The sequence below is a fragment of the Pipistrellus kuhlii genome, unplaced genomic scaffold, assembly GCF_014108245.1.
Source record: "Pipistrellus kuhlii isolate mPipKuh1 unplaced genomic scaffold, mPipKuh1.p scaffold_m20_p_7, whole genome shotgun sequence".
Taxonomy (NCBI): Eukaryota; Metazoa; Chordata; class Mammalia; order Chiroptera; family Vespertilionidae; genus Pipistrellus; species Pipistrellus kuhlii.
In genome coordinates this window covers 3,404,745-3,421,000 of record NW_023425573.1, presented here as the reverse complement: position 1 = coordinate 3,421,000, position 16,256 = coordinate 3,404,745, and the positions used below count along the sequence as shown (strand labels likewise).

Genomic DNA, 16,256 nt, shown 5'->3' with positions numbered 1-16,256 from the left:
ACCATAATAATCATGAAGCCTGAAGTAGAGGCAGGAGAGCTATTCTACATATTTAATTATTACATGAATCAGGGCACTACAGCGAGGCTACGGTTCCCGTGGGCAACGGCAGGGAAGAGCTGGCAAAGGGAGCCCATCGTCTCAGGAGCCCAGATGGGTTCTCGGTGGTTGCTGGTGAAGAAGGGTTACTTAAGGATCTTGGGGGAAAGCTATTTCTTGAAACGATAAAAAAAAAAAAGTATTTAAGTATTTTAGTAACCAGCACAACTATACCTGAGAATGCTGGGTGGATATCAGCCCAAGGTAAAGGAAGCCTAGATGAGACAAGGAACAGTCGGATGGAAGAGAACAGATCTAATGGGAAGAAATCTTAAGGAAAAAAATATAAGAAACCAGAGAAGTAACTACATGGGAGAAACAAAGAATATTAAGTAAGTAATGATGTCAAGATTTCAAGCCTGAAGAGTGATAGAAGTAGAGTTACATTAATAACAAAGATAAGATATTTTGGAATGAGAATAAGTTTGAGCAAAGTGGAGTGTGAGGTTTCTGAATTTTCAATCTGCTGAGCTTAAAATGTGTAGTCATAATCATTTCTAAACATTCTAAAGGTGGCTACAAACATACATTTTAAATTTAAAACAGAACTCAAAGTTGCAGACTTGGAAGAAATCATATAAATATGACTACTTTAAATAAGCTCTTTAAGTAACTGAACATTATAATGAATGACTGAGAGTTCATTTTTAGGATAAATTAAAATTGACCAAATTATACAATTAACTTAAAGAGTAGAATGTTCTATAATATTGCAATACACAAACCATTCAATAAACCCAAGACTGGCTTAGAACAGTGATCCTCAATCCAGGATGCACAGAACCATTTGGGTAATTTAAAAAAACATATAGTGCTGGACCGAATTGCATCTGTTCCCACATTTTGTGGTTGAAGTATTAACCCCCAAAGTAATGGCCGTTAAAGATGGGGGTCTACTGAAGATCATTAGGATTAAATGAGGTGAAGTGTCTTTTTAAGAAGGGACACCAAGGAGTTTCCATGCATAGCTAGCTGTGTGTCCGGCCTCACAGCTCACCCCCCCTCCCTCCGTTGTGAGGCACAGTGAGAAGATAGCTGTGTGCAGCTTAGAGCATCCTCAGCAGACCCGGCCATGCTGGCAGCATGACCGCAGACTTCCAACCTCCAGAATTTTGAGGAAGTAACTTACTGTTATTAAAGTCAACCAGCTTATGGTGTTTTGTTATGGCAGCCCGAGCAGACAAGTACATTGATGCTGGATCTATCAAATGATTACCAATGGATTGAAACATATTCTAATTTTGCAAAAATAACTATATCCAATTTAGTCACCCAACTAATTTCACTGAAATATTCTATTAGAAAGATTTGTCACCTAAGTCCTTTATATAGTAAACAGCCTGTAACTTGTTCAATGAACAAACATGTGAATGAGAAATGCATGCATGTCTGACTGAAATGAAATTTTGTCAGAAAACATATAAAGTCAACATAACAAGCTGAGAAAATATACAAATGTAAGTATTCTTCAATAAAGATTTATCTAGATAATAGATATACTTTAAACACTGAAGAGTCAAAAATGCTAAGCCATGCTTATATTACTTATTTCAATTATACAATGAACTCTTTAGCTGTTAAATGGTGTACAATAAACCCTTCAAACATTAAATTTTTAAAGATATTTTTATAAAAATTAATACAACATAAAAATTGCTTTTTATCTAGTTTTATTAAACTGTCTGTCTTATGATAAAAACATGTTTATGAAAGGGGGAAGAACAAACTGATATTTCAATTTAGCCACAAATTATATTTTGCTATTGCACCAAATCTAAAGAAAAATAAGTTATTGCATATATTGCAGCAGAAGTAAAATTCAGGAAAAATTCTGATTTAGTATGTCTAGTTCATCTAAGGATATTGCTTCCATTTACTAAAGAGAAAATTATACATATTTAAAGTAAAATGCAAGTTAGATTAAAATAATCCCATTTACAATTTTCTTAATAATTAATTGATATTCATAAGGAACCTATCTCTGGGTTACCATGAAATATTAGACAGTTTATGAGAGGATAATCTGAAAAATAGACCCAAAATAGCCTAGAAGATGTACTGGAGAAGAATGTATACCTGATATCTCAAAAAACAGAATATGTTCTCTGAGTATGGGTAATCATACTCTATACTTGACACAAATTTTACAAGCAATAGCAAATCAAGCTCCTCCGCCCCCAATAAAACAGCTGAAAATTATATGTAAACTTTAACTGTAACATTTTTCTCTGATTATCAGAGCCATACGTCATTATTAAATAAAATTGGTATGTATCTGTGGAATCTTTTCTTTAAAGTCTTTGCCTTAGGAATGATTGATTTTAGGGGAAAGAGAGAGAGAGAAAGGGAGAGAGAGAGAGAGAGAGAGAGAGAGAGAGAGAGAGAGAGAGAGAGAGAGAGAGAGAGAGAGAGAGAGAGATGCTTCCCATAGTGACCAGGAATCAAACCTAAGACCCTTCGGAGCACAGGACTAAGCTCTAACCAACTGAGCCACCGTGACAGGACAAGTGTGGAATCATTTTAGATATTTAAGTTAACTATGTAGTAGTCTTAAAACTGTGCAATAGTTCAAGATAGTCAGATTTATAAATTGATACACAATGTTTTAAAACAATCAAATAGTGAATAATCATATCTAAAGAGTTAAAGTAAAATTCCATCTCTGCTATAATTATCAAATAGACTCTAAAAAATCACAACCAAAACAAACAAACAAACTTCACAATTAAGCAAATAGTTACACCAATAAGCTGAATGGTACCAGTTCTTTCTCAGTACTTCCTCCCCTCCCCTTTACTATGTATACTTTTTCTTACAGAAAATGTTTTTAAATCACAAGGTTCATGCCTGATTTAATATTCTTAAGAGCCTAGAAACTTCCACATTTAGCCTTTACGTACAATAAATGACTTAGTTAAATTACATTTAGGATCAATCATATCCATGATATTATGAGTTAATGAACTATAATTAAATTTAACTAGCAAATGCTTTAAATCCTGATTTCTTCACGTATAAGTGCGTTATTGTACTATAGAACATGGCACAGAGCACACGGATATGCTCAGTTAACGTTATTCCCTCTCCCTTCACTAGTTGCTTTCCCATCCTTCCATCTATCAGTATATAGTTTTTGACAAATCAATTATTTATTTGTAATTAAGCATGTGATACAATATGATACAATTTTTTATTCATTTAACAAAATGCACTAACAAGCAAAGCAGAGGCAGACTCATAGACAGAGACCAGGCTGACAGATGTGGAAGGGTGTTGAGGGCCTGGGTGAGGGGGTTGGAGGAGGATACAGCGGGGATAAATGGTGATGGGAGGAGACACGATTTGAGGTGGTCACCACATAATACAGTGTACAGTGATGTGTGGTGGAATTGTGGCCCTGAAACCTATGTAATCTTGTTAACCAGTGTCAGCCCAATACTTTCAATAAAGAAAACAAACAAACAAACAAAGAGCCCTGGCCAGTGTGGCTTGGTTGGTAGTATTATTCCATACACTGAAAGGTCGTGGGCTGGTTTCCTGGTCAGGGCACATAGCTAGGTTGTGGTTATATCCCCAGCCCCAATCTGGGTGTGTGCAGGAGGCAGCTGATCATTGTTTCTCTTTCACATGACAGAAATGATGCTCTGTCATTTCTCTGTCTCTCTCTCCTTTCCCCTCTCTAAACAAATCAATAAAAATGTCCTACAGTGGGGATTTTTTTTAAAAGGAAAATAATATATCATTACATCTTTATGATACCCATCACAAAACATGTTTACACCTTCTTTTGGATTAAATGTAATCTGCCCAAATATAGGACAGTTTACAAAAAGACCCTTTTCCAATTCAATATTGAAAATCAAAAGACACTATGTGTTATTAAAGAGTTCCTTTTGCAAAGGTAATATATATTCATTAACTTCAGAAAATCCTAAAAGATAGGTCAGCTGTATCATTCTATATCTGTGGTTCTATACCATCACTGTTCAGCAAATTTATTTAGGGGAATTAAAGAATCGTTACAGCTGCCTGAACCCTCCCCCCTGAAGATTTTGATTAATTTGGTCTGAGGTGGAAGCCAGTGATGAAGCTGAGACTAAAATCCAAATCTCCACCTTTAGAAACTATAAGACAATCTCCCTCTAGAGTCAATGGAGTTTCAGTGTATGATATTATATAACCTGGAAATGTTTAAACAGAATATTGAGCACATTTAATCTGCATTCAATCTTACACCAAATGCTAACAGTCAACAAAAGGTCGTCCTTCCTGCTGCCACAAATGGCCTCTCCATCACAATCCCTAATTACAGAACTAGTATTTCCCTTGCTTCTTCCTCTGAAAAAAATAAAAAGACCTCAAAGTCTAACGTGAAAACGAGCAATTACTTTCACTACGCAAAGAGAAATAAGTCTTCATAACGAATCTATTTGATGTATAAAGGAACAGAAGCAGAAAAAGATGTGAACAGAACCACTGCCTCAAGTGATGTGCAAAGTCCCTAAAGCCGAGCGCTCTGTGTCCTGGTTAGAACCTGTTTGTCTGGGGATTGGCTCAGCTGCTCCAGTTCCAGCTTCCCAGCCTTCCAAGGTGTTGACATGACCTCAGTTGTCTCTCTGCTGGAGCTGGGTCCAATTAACAAAATCCAACACATGCAGGCACTTGCTTCTCCATTATCCAGCGCCTTCGAGGGCAGCAGAGAATCAGTCAGTCACCTCGTCTAGCCTTGCCCTTGATAGTTTTATCCTTAATCTTTCAACACTGTCTAAAGGCTATCAGGCAGTTGGACATATCAATGAACAGGGGTAGAACTGACTAAATGAAGACAAACCAAATGTAAACCCAAATGAATATTAGCTGGTTGCATTATAGTATTTTAGAGGAGGAAAACAAAATCTAGTAAGCCAACTGAAGGGTTACTTGGTTGAGGACTCTACATAAGGGAAGTCACCCTTCCTCTCTTTACCACCATCTTTCTGACCCTTCCTTCCTTTCTTCCTTTTTCTCACTTGCTAATATAAAAAGAAAACAGATTATCAAAGAAGACTGAGGAGAAAATATCATAAGAATTACTTTATTAGCTGCAAATATTATATACATGATTCCTAAGAGTTGAGTAACAATGACCGCATGAAGAGTAGGAATGTATTCAAAAATCAAATAGCTTCTCCTGTTTGGAAAGAAGGATTCCACCTTACGAACAGTATCAACTATAACTTGAACATATTATTCCTAAAAGTTTGCATTTATCCATAATTGATAGTAACAGACTCTGAGGTCAAATTCACGTGTGATGAAGTGAAATCTTAATTTCTCTACCAACTTCCTACTGAAGATTGGCAAATACTTTAACCTTCCTCTTCTAGCTCCAACTAGCTCCTGATATTAGAGAGTAATACATATAAAACTACTAAAATATACTCAAACATAATACTTTCCCTCTTTCTATTACTAAAAAAATAAAAAATAAAAAATGAACTAAAAAATCTAGAATGACAATTAGAAAACACCTTCTCTACAATAACGTAAGAGGACACACTGAGAGGTAAATGGGGGCAAGGAGGAGGCCTATGTAATACTTTCCAAAAAATGTGTAACAACCCCTCCCCATCTCCTATTTAAAAAGAGCCTAAGACAGAACAACCCCCTTGCACTTTTATAGCAATAAGTGAGATAAAGCCAACCCATTGTACCTGGAACACAGGAGGCACTTAATAAATGATATTCAGGCACAGGAGTAAAAGCTCTGCTCTTTAGAGAATATGAAGAGTTGGCTTTCATTTTCACCTCAGTTTCCTTTATAAAAACCATACGGTTATTTATGTAAATGTAAGTTGATTAGTAATACACGCTGGCTTGGGATTTGTTTATAGTATAAGGTATAGCATTTAAGACACTGTGCCCATAGATGACTCACCTTAGGTCTTCTAAAGCAGCGCTTGTTAAATGATCTGCGGGGGGAGAAAATCCCATTTTAACCTAATTCCCAGTTTGTTAAAAATAACCTTTGTATAGTACAATAAAAGTGAACTTTGAAAAACATAAAACACAAGCTCCCAATTTTCATTACTGTCAGATTTTTGTAAAAGTTTTAAATATTTGCCTGGCTGGTGTGGCTCAGAGGTTAATCATCGACCCAGGAACCAAGAGTTCATTTGTTGGATTCCCACTCAGGGCAAAAGCCCAGGTTGCAGGCTTGATGCCCAGTAGTGGGTATGCAGGAGTCAGCAGAACAACTCTTCTCTCTCATCATTGATGTTTCTCTCTCTCCCGCTCTCATTTCCCCTCTCTGAATTTAATAAAAACACATTTATTAAAGTTTTAAATATTTACTAAATGTCTATATTTATCTCAAGGCAGACAGGAAATAAAACACTATCCGGTCCATAGACATTTTTAACACTGTTACAAAAAATGCTTGATTTTAGGAATGAATGGAGAGTGGCTGTTCTGTAATAAAACAAACTGAAATTAAAAACTAAAAATCATTCTCTTACTAGTGATGTTCCACTTACATTGATCTCAACTCAAATTATATATTAATTTAAAAACACACAGGAGTCCTGGCCAGGTGGCTCTGTTGGTTGGAGCATATCCCTTACACTAAAGGGATACAGGTTTGATTCTTGGTCAGGGCATGTAACTAGGTTGCAGGTTCAATCCCCAGTGAGGGTGCATATGAGAGACAACCTCTCTCTCTCTTTCCCCCACCCGCCCTCACTCCTCCCTCCCTCTCTCTCTCCTTTTGGTGAGGATAAAAATATACACAGGAAATAATGCCAGTATGCCATATTAACCCCTCATAAAAACCACATCTTTGATACACTATATTAAAAGGTTATTGAATAAAGTGAATGGATTTTAACTTAATACTGATTTAGTACAGAATAACTTCTATACTGTAGAGGTTACTAAACTGTGAAAACCAAACAATAAAAGTAACCTCACAGGTTTACATTTAACTTATTAATGAAGTCCATCACACTACTAAAACTGTTTTGGAACACTTGGCTACTTCAGGTAGTATTAAAAACACTTCTATGTTTTGGCATTAATGCAATAATTTAGCAATGTAGACCCTACCTACACAGTTGAATTTTATTAGGAATATATATATATATATATATATATATATATATATATATATATAGTTCCTAATAATGTATTTACTGGTATAAAGAAGAATAAGAAGAGAGTAGTATAATAATAATAAAAAAAAGTGAGATGGAACAAATACATTCCTATGTCTATAATGATAAAGTTTGGTATATCAGTAAAACACTTCATACCTTTCAAGACTCCCTTAAAAGAATTCTCAGAAACCGTGAAATGTTTTCATTGTTTTTTTTATAGCACCATATAGTGACTGAAATGGAGAGAAAGATAAAAGGCAGTCTCCAAAATAGCATTACTAGAGGCCTGGTGCATGAAATTCATGCATGGGTACACTCCCTAGGCCTGGCCAGCTATTAAAGTGTGAGCATCTGGCATGGAAGATCAGGTCCAGCTGACCTCTGGGCCCTGGGCAGCATCTGGGCCCCGGGGCACCCATTTTCCCCCCTCCGCCTAAGTCACAGCACCCAAGTCCCCACATGGAGATGTGGTGAGCGTAGCTGGATGCCATGGGCCAGGGTGCAGCGTGGGCCTCCAGGCCACCCGGGGGCACTGCATGGAAGCCAGGCGGGCAGTGCACTTTCTCCTGGGTGGCCTTGCAGACCGGATCCTGTGCAAACCCACGGGGATCCAGAAACCCGGCACCTGAGCATGGGGGGCTTCCCTGGAGTGTGTGTCCTGGTACCCCGGGGGGGGGGAGGAGTGAGAGCAAGCTCGGTGGACACCCCACATTCTCACTGCACCTCCATTCTCATCACCCCACCCCAACCCCCAAGTAGCCTGGCGAGAGGTCACAGCGCATCACCGATGCCTGCCATGTTCCATGCCACCCCCTGGTGGTCAGTGCACACCATGGCAAGTAATGGAATGACCAACCGAGGGGGCAATTTGCATATTGGGCTTTTATTATATAGGACTCCTCCAATCTAAAAGAGTTTTTCTTCTCCCAGATGTCAAATTAAAAGTGTCTTTACCCAGGGAAGTCTAGGAAAGGCACTTGAAATGAAATGAGTGGATACCTTCACTCCAGTCTGCCTTAAGAATGCACTAGGAAAAGGACTTACAATAAATAAGCTCTCTTCACATGGAGGTTTTTCTGGTGATAGGCACTACCTACTATAGAAATTATTCTGAGAATACAAAAACAAATTCCTTTCACATGGGGAAGTCTTCTCAAAGGTAATGATGAAAAAGGTTTAATGGCCACAAATGAAAGCAAGGATAAGACTCTCCACGTTTCATGAGGCCGCAGTCAGCTATCAGATGAATAATCTGGTGCCTTTCGCAGTATTTTAATCAGCCTCTGTATTCCAACATACATGAAATGCAGCACAGTGTGTTCCGTGTTTGGTCCAAGATGCTAATGATAGTAGTAGCTGTTGCAATCAAATCAGTAGCACAAACGGTAGTACATTCACACCCAAGGTGCAGAGGGACATTCTTACCACTTTATTCTCACCTCAGCTCTCTGTAAAGGACAGGGAATAATGTCATTCCTCCCTCAACAAATAAGCCTGCCATTTCAGATAACTGATCCATGACCAGTCGCTAGTGATCAAACTGGCACTCAGAAGAACAGTGTCACCATGCAAGCCAACAGGAAGTGATTCTGGGCTTAAACCTGAATCTGCTTCCTAGATTTTTTTTTTCTTTTCTTTTTAGTACACAACTGGGAAAGAAGCATATACAGTGCATACATGTTTTCAAAGTTAGGACAACTTCATTGCTTCAATGACAACATATTTTATTGGAATTGTGAGCTGCATCTTTCAGGTGGGACAGGTGTTTCACCCCGAAATAAATGACTCCCTTCTGTGCCTAGCAAAGCCAAGGTGTGGTACTGTTAGCAGTTGTCAAGGTGTCTGTTTACCCAACTTTTATCCAGCGGGAGCAAAGGTATTAAGCTCTTGAGGCACAAAGGGAAAGTGGAAAAAAAGGACAAAAATTTAAAACTGAACTTTCAATAGTGAATTCCAATGTACAGTGTAGCACAGTACTTGACCATTAAATGTAGTACAAAAAGAACTAAAGCAGAGCAGCTCACAATTCACCAGGACAAGTTCGGAAGTTGTTTTTGCGCCCTTTCTTTGCTTCCAACACACAAACAATAGGGGATTGCAAAAATAAACAAGATGTCACTCTCAAGATTTCAACAGCTAACAAAATAATGAAGTGTTTCACTCTTTCTGTCCCACCCCCCGCCATCAGGGGGAAGGGAGGAGAAAAGCAGTGCTTCCCTAGCATGGCTCCGCTGCTGTGCGAGAGCATGAAGGCATCGTGATGGAGTCAAGTGTGAAAATATTTCTATTCTAGACCGTTGTAAGGTAGCCAGTGGTGAAAACAGAGGAAGAGAAGACAGCACGGAGGCAAGGAATCATGGAAGACTTGAGTCCATATGGTGATCACAATAATGATAATCCTATCTAATAAAAGAGTGATATGCAAATTAACTGTCACTCTGTGACAAAATAGTGGTCCCCACAGCAGATTCTGGCAGTGTCACCCCAGCAACGCAAGCCCAGTGTCTGCTCGTTGGCCGCAAAGGGAGGGAAGGGGTCTCTGGGGCTGCAAGCCCAGGGTCCCGGCCACGTGGAGGCAGGTGAGGACCCAGAGAAATGGATCTTTCCAGTTCCTAATGCTGACTGAGCCCTATGGGTGCTGGGGTCCTCCGCCTGCAGCCCCCAGCCGCAGCCTGGCAGCCACAGTTGCAGACTGGAAGCCCCCTGCCCACAGTCCAGACGTGGCCAGCATGGTGCCACTGTGCACACTTCAGACATCAAATCACTGATGCGGTGGCCGCCCCTCCCCCCCGGCACTGGCAAGTAGTATGGTCCAAGGGGAGGACTCGTGAGGCACAGCTCCCATGGCAGCTGATGCTCACCGCGCAGGGCGGGGAAGCCGGACCTGAGAGCCCAAGCCCCCGACTACCCAAGCTGCCAGGGGTAGTGGGCCAGCACCGTGAGGAGGCCCCAGGACAAGCATCTTCCCAGAGGCTGTGTGAAAGGAGGGGAGGAGCCTCTGGCTAGAGGCCAGGCTGAGGGATGCTGGTGGTCTTGCAGGTCTAGCTGAGGGACACTCTGTGCATGAATTTGTGCACCGGGCCTCTGGTATAAATAATAACAATAAGTAACTGAGCGATAGTAATGTTTAACAAAACTGAGCACCTATATATTGTAAATATATAGGGGGCTCAAACATACATGTAGTTATAACAATCTTCACAAATGTAAGTGTTACCACTTCTGTTTATATAGGTATGACAACTGAGGCTCCAACCTACTGACTTATTCACACAAGGTCACTCAGTATGCAGTAATTCTTTTGGGTAAATAACAGTCGATCATGTTAAATGATGAGGGCTAGACATATAGACATGCTTGTCACGGCTAACCAAACGAACGCCTGGGTTTTTAACCTAAGACTAATAATTTTAAAAAGTGTACCAGCTTTACTAATACAAATATTTTATTAATGTTTACAAAAGATAGTCTTATGATTTATCATCTCAACAGACTAAAAAGGAAACAATGTAAGTTTAATGAGCACTTAATATATATATACTCCATTGACTTAAAGAATGAATGACTATAATAGCCGGGACCAGTTTGGCTCAGTGGATAGAGCGTTGGCCTACGGACTGAAAGGTCCCGGGTTCGATTCCGGTCAAGGGCATGTACCTTGGTTGCAGGCACATCCCCAGTGGGGGTTGTGCAAGAGGCAACTGGTCGATGTTTCTCTCTCATCGACGTTTCTGACTCTCTGTCCCTCTCAATTCCTCTCTGTGTGAAATCAATAAAATATATATATATAAAAAAAAGAGAATGAATGACTATAAATACAAAATAACAAAGGATAAATAGGCCTTTCCCCCCCCCCCCCCAGGAAAGAATGGAAAATATCTTTAAACTTTTATATTGTTGCATCCATCTCATAAAAAAAAATTTACAATAAAATTACATCTTGATCTCAATAAATGTTTCTTTTGTAAACTATGGATAATTAGTAAAAATAAAAATTTAATCCAATATTTGAAGAGAGCTTGATAATAAGTTATTTTATGATGTATATGGGTTTTGCTAAAAATATTTATTATTATAAATTATAATAAATTTTACAGAAATACTTTAAAATTTAAAAATACTGCATAATTATTTACTAATCACAAATATACTTATATTTTCAAGAAAAAAGTTAAAATTACTTTGAATTTTCTAAGAATACAGTATTCTGAAATGTACTGAATAAAAACACTGCTAGTTATGTCATATAAATGGTACATTCAGAAGATGCATATATTTTCTGCATAAAAATTATGCTGTTTTCTTTATTTTCATGCTCACATACTTCAGATTCTATTTATAATATAGATAAAATGGGGGGGGTGTTAACTATTCCACAGATACTGCAAACTCTCAGAAAAAAAAATTATAGCGCTGTTAAAACAGAATGTGCTGGTCTCTCGGGCTGCCACACGTGTTGAGAAGTTTTGTTTTGCTGTGGTTTTAAAGCTCAGCGCAATCTCTCCACCAGGCTTCCAACGGACTAAACACGAAGAGTTAAAACTCCGATGCAACAGTAAACCGCAGGGCAGAGGCCGCTCGGCCCATTCCTTAACAAACTTGTTGCCGGTCCTGTCCGCACCATCCTAACTCCCATGTTTCTCTGGCCCCACGCCAAGGGTATCATTTTACTGCGAGTGAAGAAAAAGACTTTCATTCTTCCAATCTTGTACTGCTTTCACCCCGACCTTGTAATCTTGTTTTTCCACATTTCTAACCGCTCAAACAAAAGCCTTCCCTCTAAAATATTCATAACTGACAGGGAAGAGGAGAGAATGGGAAGGAGATGTTCTCTTTAGAGATAGCACAAGCAGTCCTGGGCACTGTTTTAAACACCGATAAGGACAAGCCTGGAAGCAGGGACTCTGCTCGCACCCAGTGAGTTCAGGGGATGTCTCCATGGTCCCACCCGGCCATGGTCTGGGGACAGGAACCCCAACCAGAACAAGCCTGCCCTGCATTCTCCTCTGCACTGAGATGCCAGCTCTGATAAAGTCACGCCTCAAAATACCCCACAGCATGCAGCACCCAGACAGCCTTAGCCGTTCCCAGGCACAGGCAAGGTGGTAAAAGGGAGAGGAGATGGGAACGAGACTTACATGCACAAGGAGACAGACACAGCCAACCCATCTGTAACTACGGCTATGGAGATCCTGCCTCCCACTAGGGACCTACTGGGTCCAACAACAAAAATAAGCGGACAGTCCCTCCCTCCCCCACCCTGCTCCAGACAGAATCCTCTGGAGGAGCCCAGTGCTTTCTGTCACTGGTCTCCTCTAAGGGTGTCCGAATGCATTCTTCATTGCTCTTTTTCTCTCAATTCCAGGGACTCCCTGACATGTCTAATTCCTGGCTCTTTATTGCCCTGAACCTCCCACAAGCTGTGACTTCTCTCCTATGGCAGAGCTCTCTCCCCTGAGCTGCCCATGGAAACCAATTCCCCCACTGCCCTCCCTCCTGACATTCCCCAAAGATACAATCCTCCTCTCTCCTGCTATTTTCCTCCCCAGCCTCTCCCTGAAGAACCGGCCATCACTACTGGTGAAAACACAGAAGAGGTCTGGGAAGGAGAGGAGAGCATGCCACTGAGGCAAAGAAGTGGGCACGCACACACACCGAAGGAATGATGCCTAATTCCCCAACTGTCTTTTCTCTTATCTCTAGGTTTTGTGTATACACATTGCATCATATCCCTCTAATAGGCTCAAATTTTCCTAAACGCCTTGATGAAATAATTGTATCTGAGAAAACAACATCCCAACTTACAGAAAGCTTACCGACTTAGAAAACTGTAACTGAAGTCCAAAGACTGAAGTGCAAAGACCATGTTTTATCTCCAATCAAACATCGGAAATCAGAATTCTGAGGTGGGGAGTGGGAGGAGGAGGAAGCCGTAGCCAAACTATTGACAGACTGGCACCATGCTCAAAAGCTCTGCTGCTCACAATTTAACCAAATTCTACTTCAGAAAACTGTTCTGCTGAAATGTTTGCATTAAGATTTAAGAGTTTTGAAACAACTTTTACACTGTTTAATTTTCACCTTCTTTAGATAATAAAACATCTCTGGGGCAAAGGATAAATATGTATAATATTTTCGATAGCATTTCCTTCATTCTATCTATTTTTATGACCAGAAATACAATTATAACAATTATTCTTTTTTTCTTTTTAAGATATAAAATCCCTAAATTTACTTTATTTAAATTTATAAACTTCATAATTAGCTATTTCTGTTGGGGTGGGAGGAGAGGCATTTTTATAATGACTAAAAATAATGAACCAAATAATTAGAATTTAAATATTTTTGACACCGACCCTATTTCCTCTGTGGTTTTTAAACAAATAAGATCCAGAAAGAGAGAACCAAACTCTTTACCTGTTTAACTTGGGACATCCTTGTTTTTCTAAATGAAAAGATGGTCTAACAACTTTTAAGAAAAAAAAAATTTGTTCTTTGTAGGTTTTCCATTTGATACAAAGTATCTAACAGCCCTTTAAGACTAAGAAAAATCTAAAAGTGAAGTATGTCAAGTCTCACATATATCTTGTTCACATTTAGTACTATGATGAACATATTAAATTATTCATGTATTTAAGATGTAATTAATATGTAATTAACAGTACTAAAAAAGTGTCTCTCTAATTTAAATGCTTTAGAGGCAAAAGATTTTAAAATTTTTAATGTAATTTCCATTCAAAGTACCTATCGTTGCACCTATCAATTCATCATATGGTAAAGAACAGATATATCCTCGACCTTTCTTGACAATATATTAAAGAATTAAAAAAAAAAAAAAAACAGCTGCAACATCCTAAATTGGAAGTGAAAAGACTCAGAGTTCATCTCTCTTCTACCTGAGTAGCCTTAGACAATTCCTTCATTTTCCTTGTTAGTTTCACACCTTTAAAATGAAAGGGGCTGGAATATCTCTTAAAAGCTCTGATTAAATTAAATGAAAAGAGTGAGGAGCATGATCCTAAATCAGACAAAAAGTAGCATAAAGACAACAGAGACACTAAATGAATTTTCAAGAGGATGGATTGACTATAAATCAAGGAGAAATGAGTGAAATTACTAAACAGAAACCGACAAGACATCATTTTCAGTATTTGGGTCACTGACTATTCTCCAAAGTATTTAAAATGGGTGTTATGCTTCATATCAACTAGAATATATCACCAGCTGCTAAGAAATGGAATAATGAAGACTAGAAGATGTACAATTATTACATAGGGGATTTTTTTAAAAAGTAAACAGAAATATAGAAGAACTTTACACATTTCTTCCACATTTTTCTTCCAATTACAGAGCCCAAAGTAACTTCCTTACAGTAGCCTCATGTGCTACTTTCACCAACACCCCATGATCTGTATTTGATCCCAATAAGCACCATGAGGTGCATGGAAGAAAGAGGGGTTCCCTCCTAAACCCCCCTAGTGTGCTGTCTGGGCAGGAGGGAGGTTAACACGCAATACAATATACATGTATTCTAGATCTATTCTAGAACTGCACACTCCAAACCTATATAATTTTATGAGACAAAGTCACCCCATTGAAGTCAATAAAATAAAAATTAAAAAAAAAACAAAACACAACACACCTTAGTGTGGCCCACAACTTGAGAGCTGAGCGCCAGGCTGAGCTAATGAACTGATGTGACCCGAGATCTGATCCCACTGCAGTAGCCACCAGGCTCTGGCGGTAGTGTTACTTTACCAAAATAAACCCCTCCTCAACGCGTAGGAGTGCCAGGAGCACCTCCAGGTGCCAACTTCTACTTTTCTGGAAGAAGATTCTGCTAACAAAGTGAGTAGAGCTTCGAACTGTTTTTCTTTCGTAGGTACATAAATTTACACATTCCACTCATCCTAAAATCCATTTTCAAAGTATAAACACACTGCATGATATGCTTATTGTAGAAAATTTGGAAATCTAGAAAATAACATAGAACCAATATTATAATTCCAACAGGCAAAGATGACCTCTGCACTGGATGTGTATTCTTTCTATCTTTTCTCTATGAAATGCTCATACAGTCTTGGGTTTTTATTTACCAATTTGAGAACACCACTTGTTGATAATATATCATTATTTTAATGGAATACAGACTATTGTTATTTTTAGAAATTGCCATTTATTATTATTTGATAGTATTAAGCTACAAGAGGCCAAGTATTAAAGCAATAAAGCATTACCAACCAGAAAACTTGGGCGAGGAAGACTTGAATTTAAATTGGGAATTGGACATAAACTACAGTTCCATCGGTAAGAACCGTGGGGCTATTATTTTGGGTTCTATACCACAGGGAAATTATACATTCAGCAGAAACCTTTTAGCCTAACACTGTATGAGGGTTTCTTTAAATTCAATAATGCATTCATTCAACTTAATAAAGATTTATTGAACTCTTATTTTCAAGGCACTGAAGAGCTCTATAGTGTAGGTCAGTGATTTGCAAATGTCTTTTGACCTAGATACACAATCAGAAATACACTTTCTATTGCAACTCAATATATATGAGTATCTAAAAATAGATGCGTGTTTATAAAATAGTTCATAAAACAATACTATACTACATATAATATATACACATGATGATCTATTTTTATTCCATACCATTTTTTTTTTATTAAAAGCTACTTGAAACACACTGTATTTACTTCCAGCACAAAATAAATTACAATATGTATTTTAATCATTAATCATTTTAAATGGACTTTTGGATTTTTGGAGTTTTATTTAATACCAGCTAAGAAAAAAAGATTCTGAAGTGACACAACCTAGGTTTGAATATCAGCTCTGTCTTTTAATGGCTTTTGTATATTCATGTCTCATCTACAAGAGGAGAGCAACAGTGTCCACTTCATAGGATTTTATGAAGATTAAGTAAGTCAATCTTACAAATGCGTGTTTAAATAGTAAATTTGACTGGTTTAAAAAAATATTTCCCTTGACCCACAGTTGCCAAAAGAAAAACAGTA

The 16,256-nt window shown here is 38.4% G+C and overlaps 1 protein-coding gene and 1 long non-coding RNA gene across 8 annotated transcripts in view; both read right to left on the bottom strand.

The window, feature by feature from the left end:
- IKZF2 (IKAROS family zinc finger 2) overlaps nucleotides 1–16,256 on the bottom strand; it is a 130,887-nt gene that overhangs the window by 75,896 nt on the left and 38,735 nt on the right. The window lies entirely within an intron of this gene.
- Nucleotides 8,940–9,619, bottom strand: LOC118709238. The gene is made up of 2 exons (XR_004984875.1): nucleotides 9,264–9,619; nucleotides 8,940–9,118 (listed from the first exon to the last, which is right to left on the bottom strand). It is a non-coding gene; the product is annotated as an uncharacterized LOC118709238 (long non-coding RNA).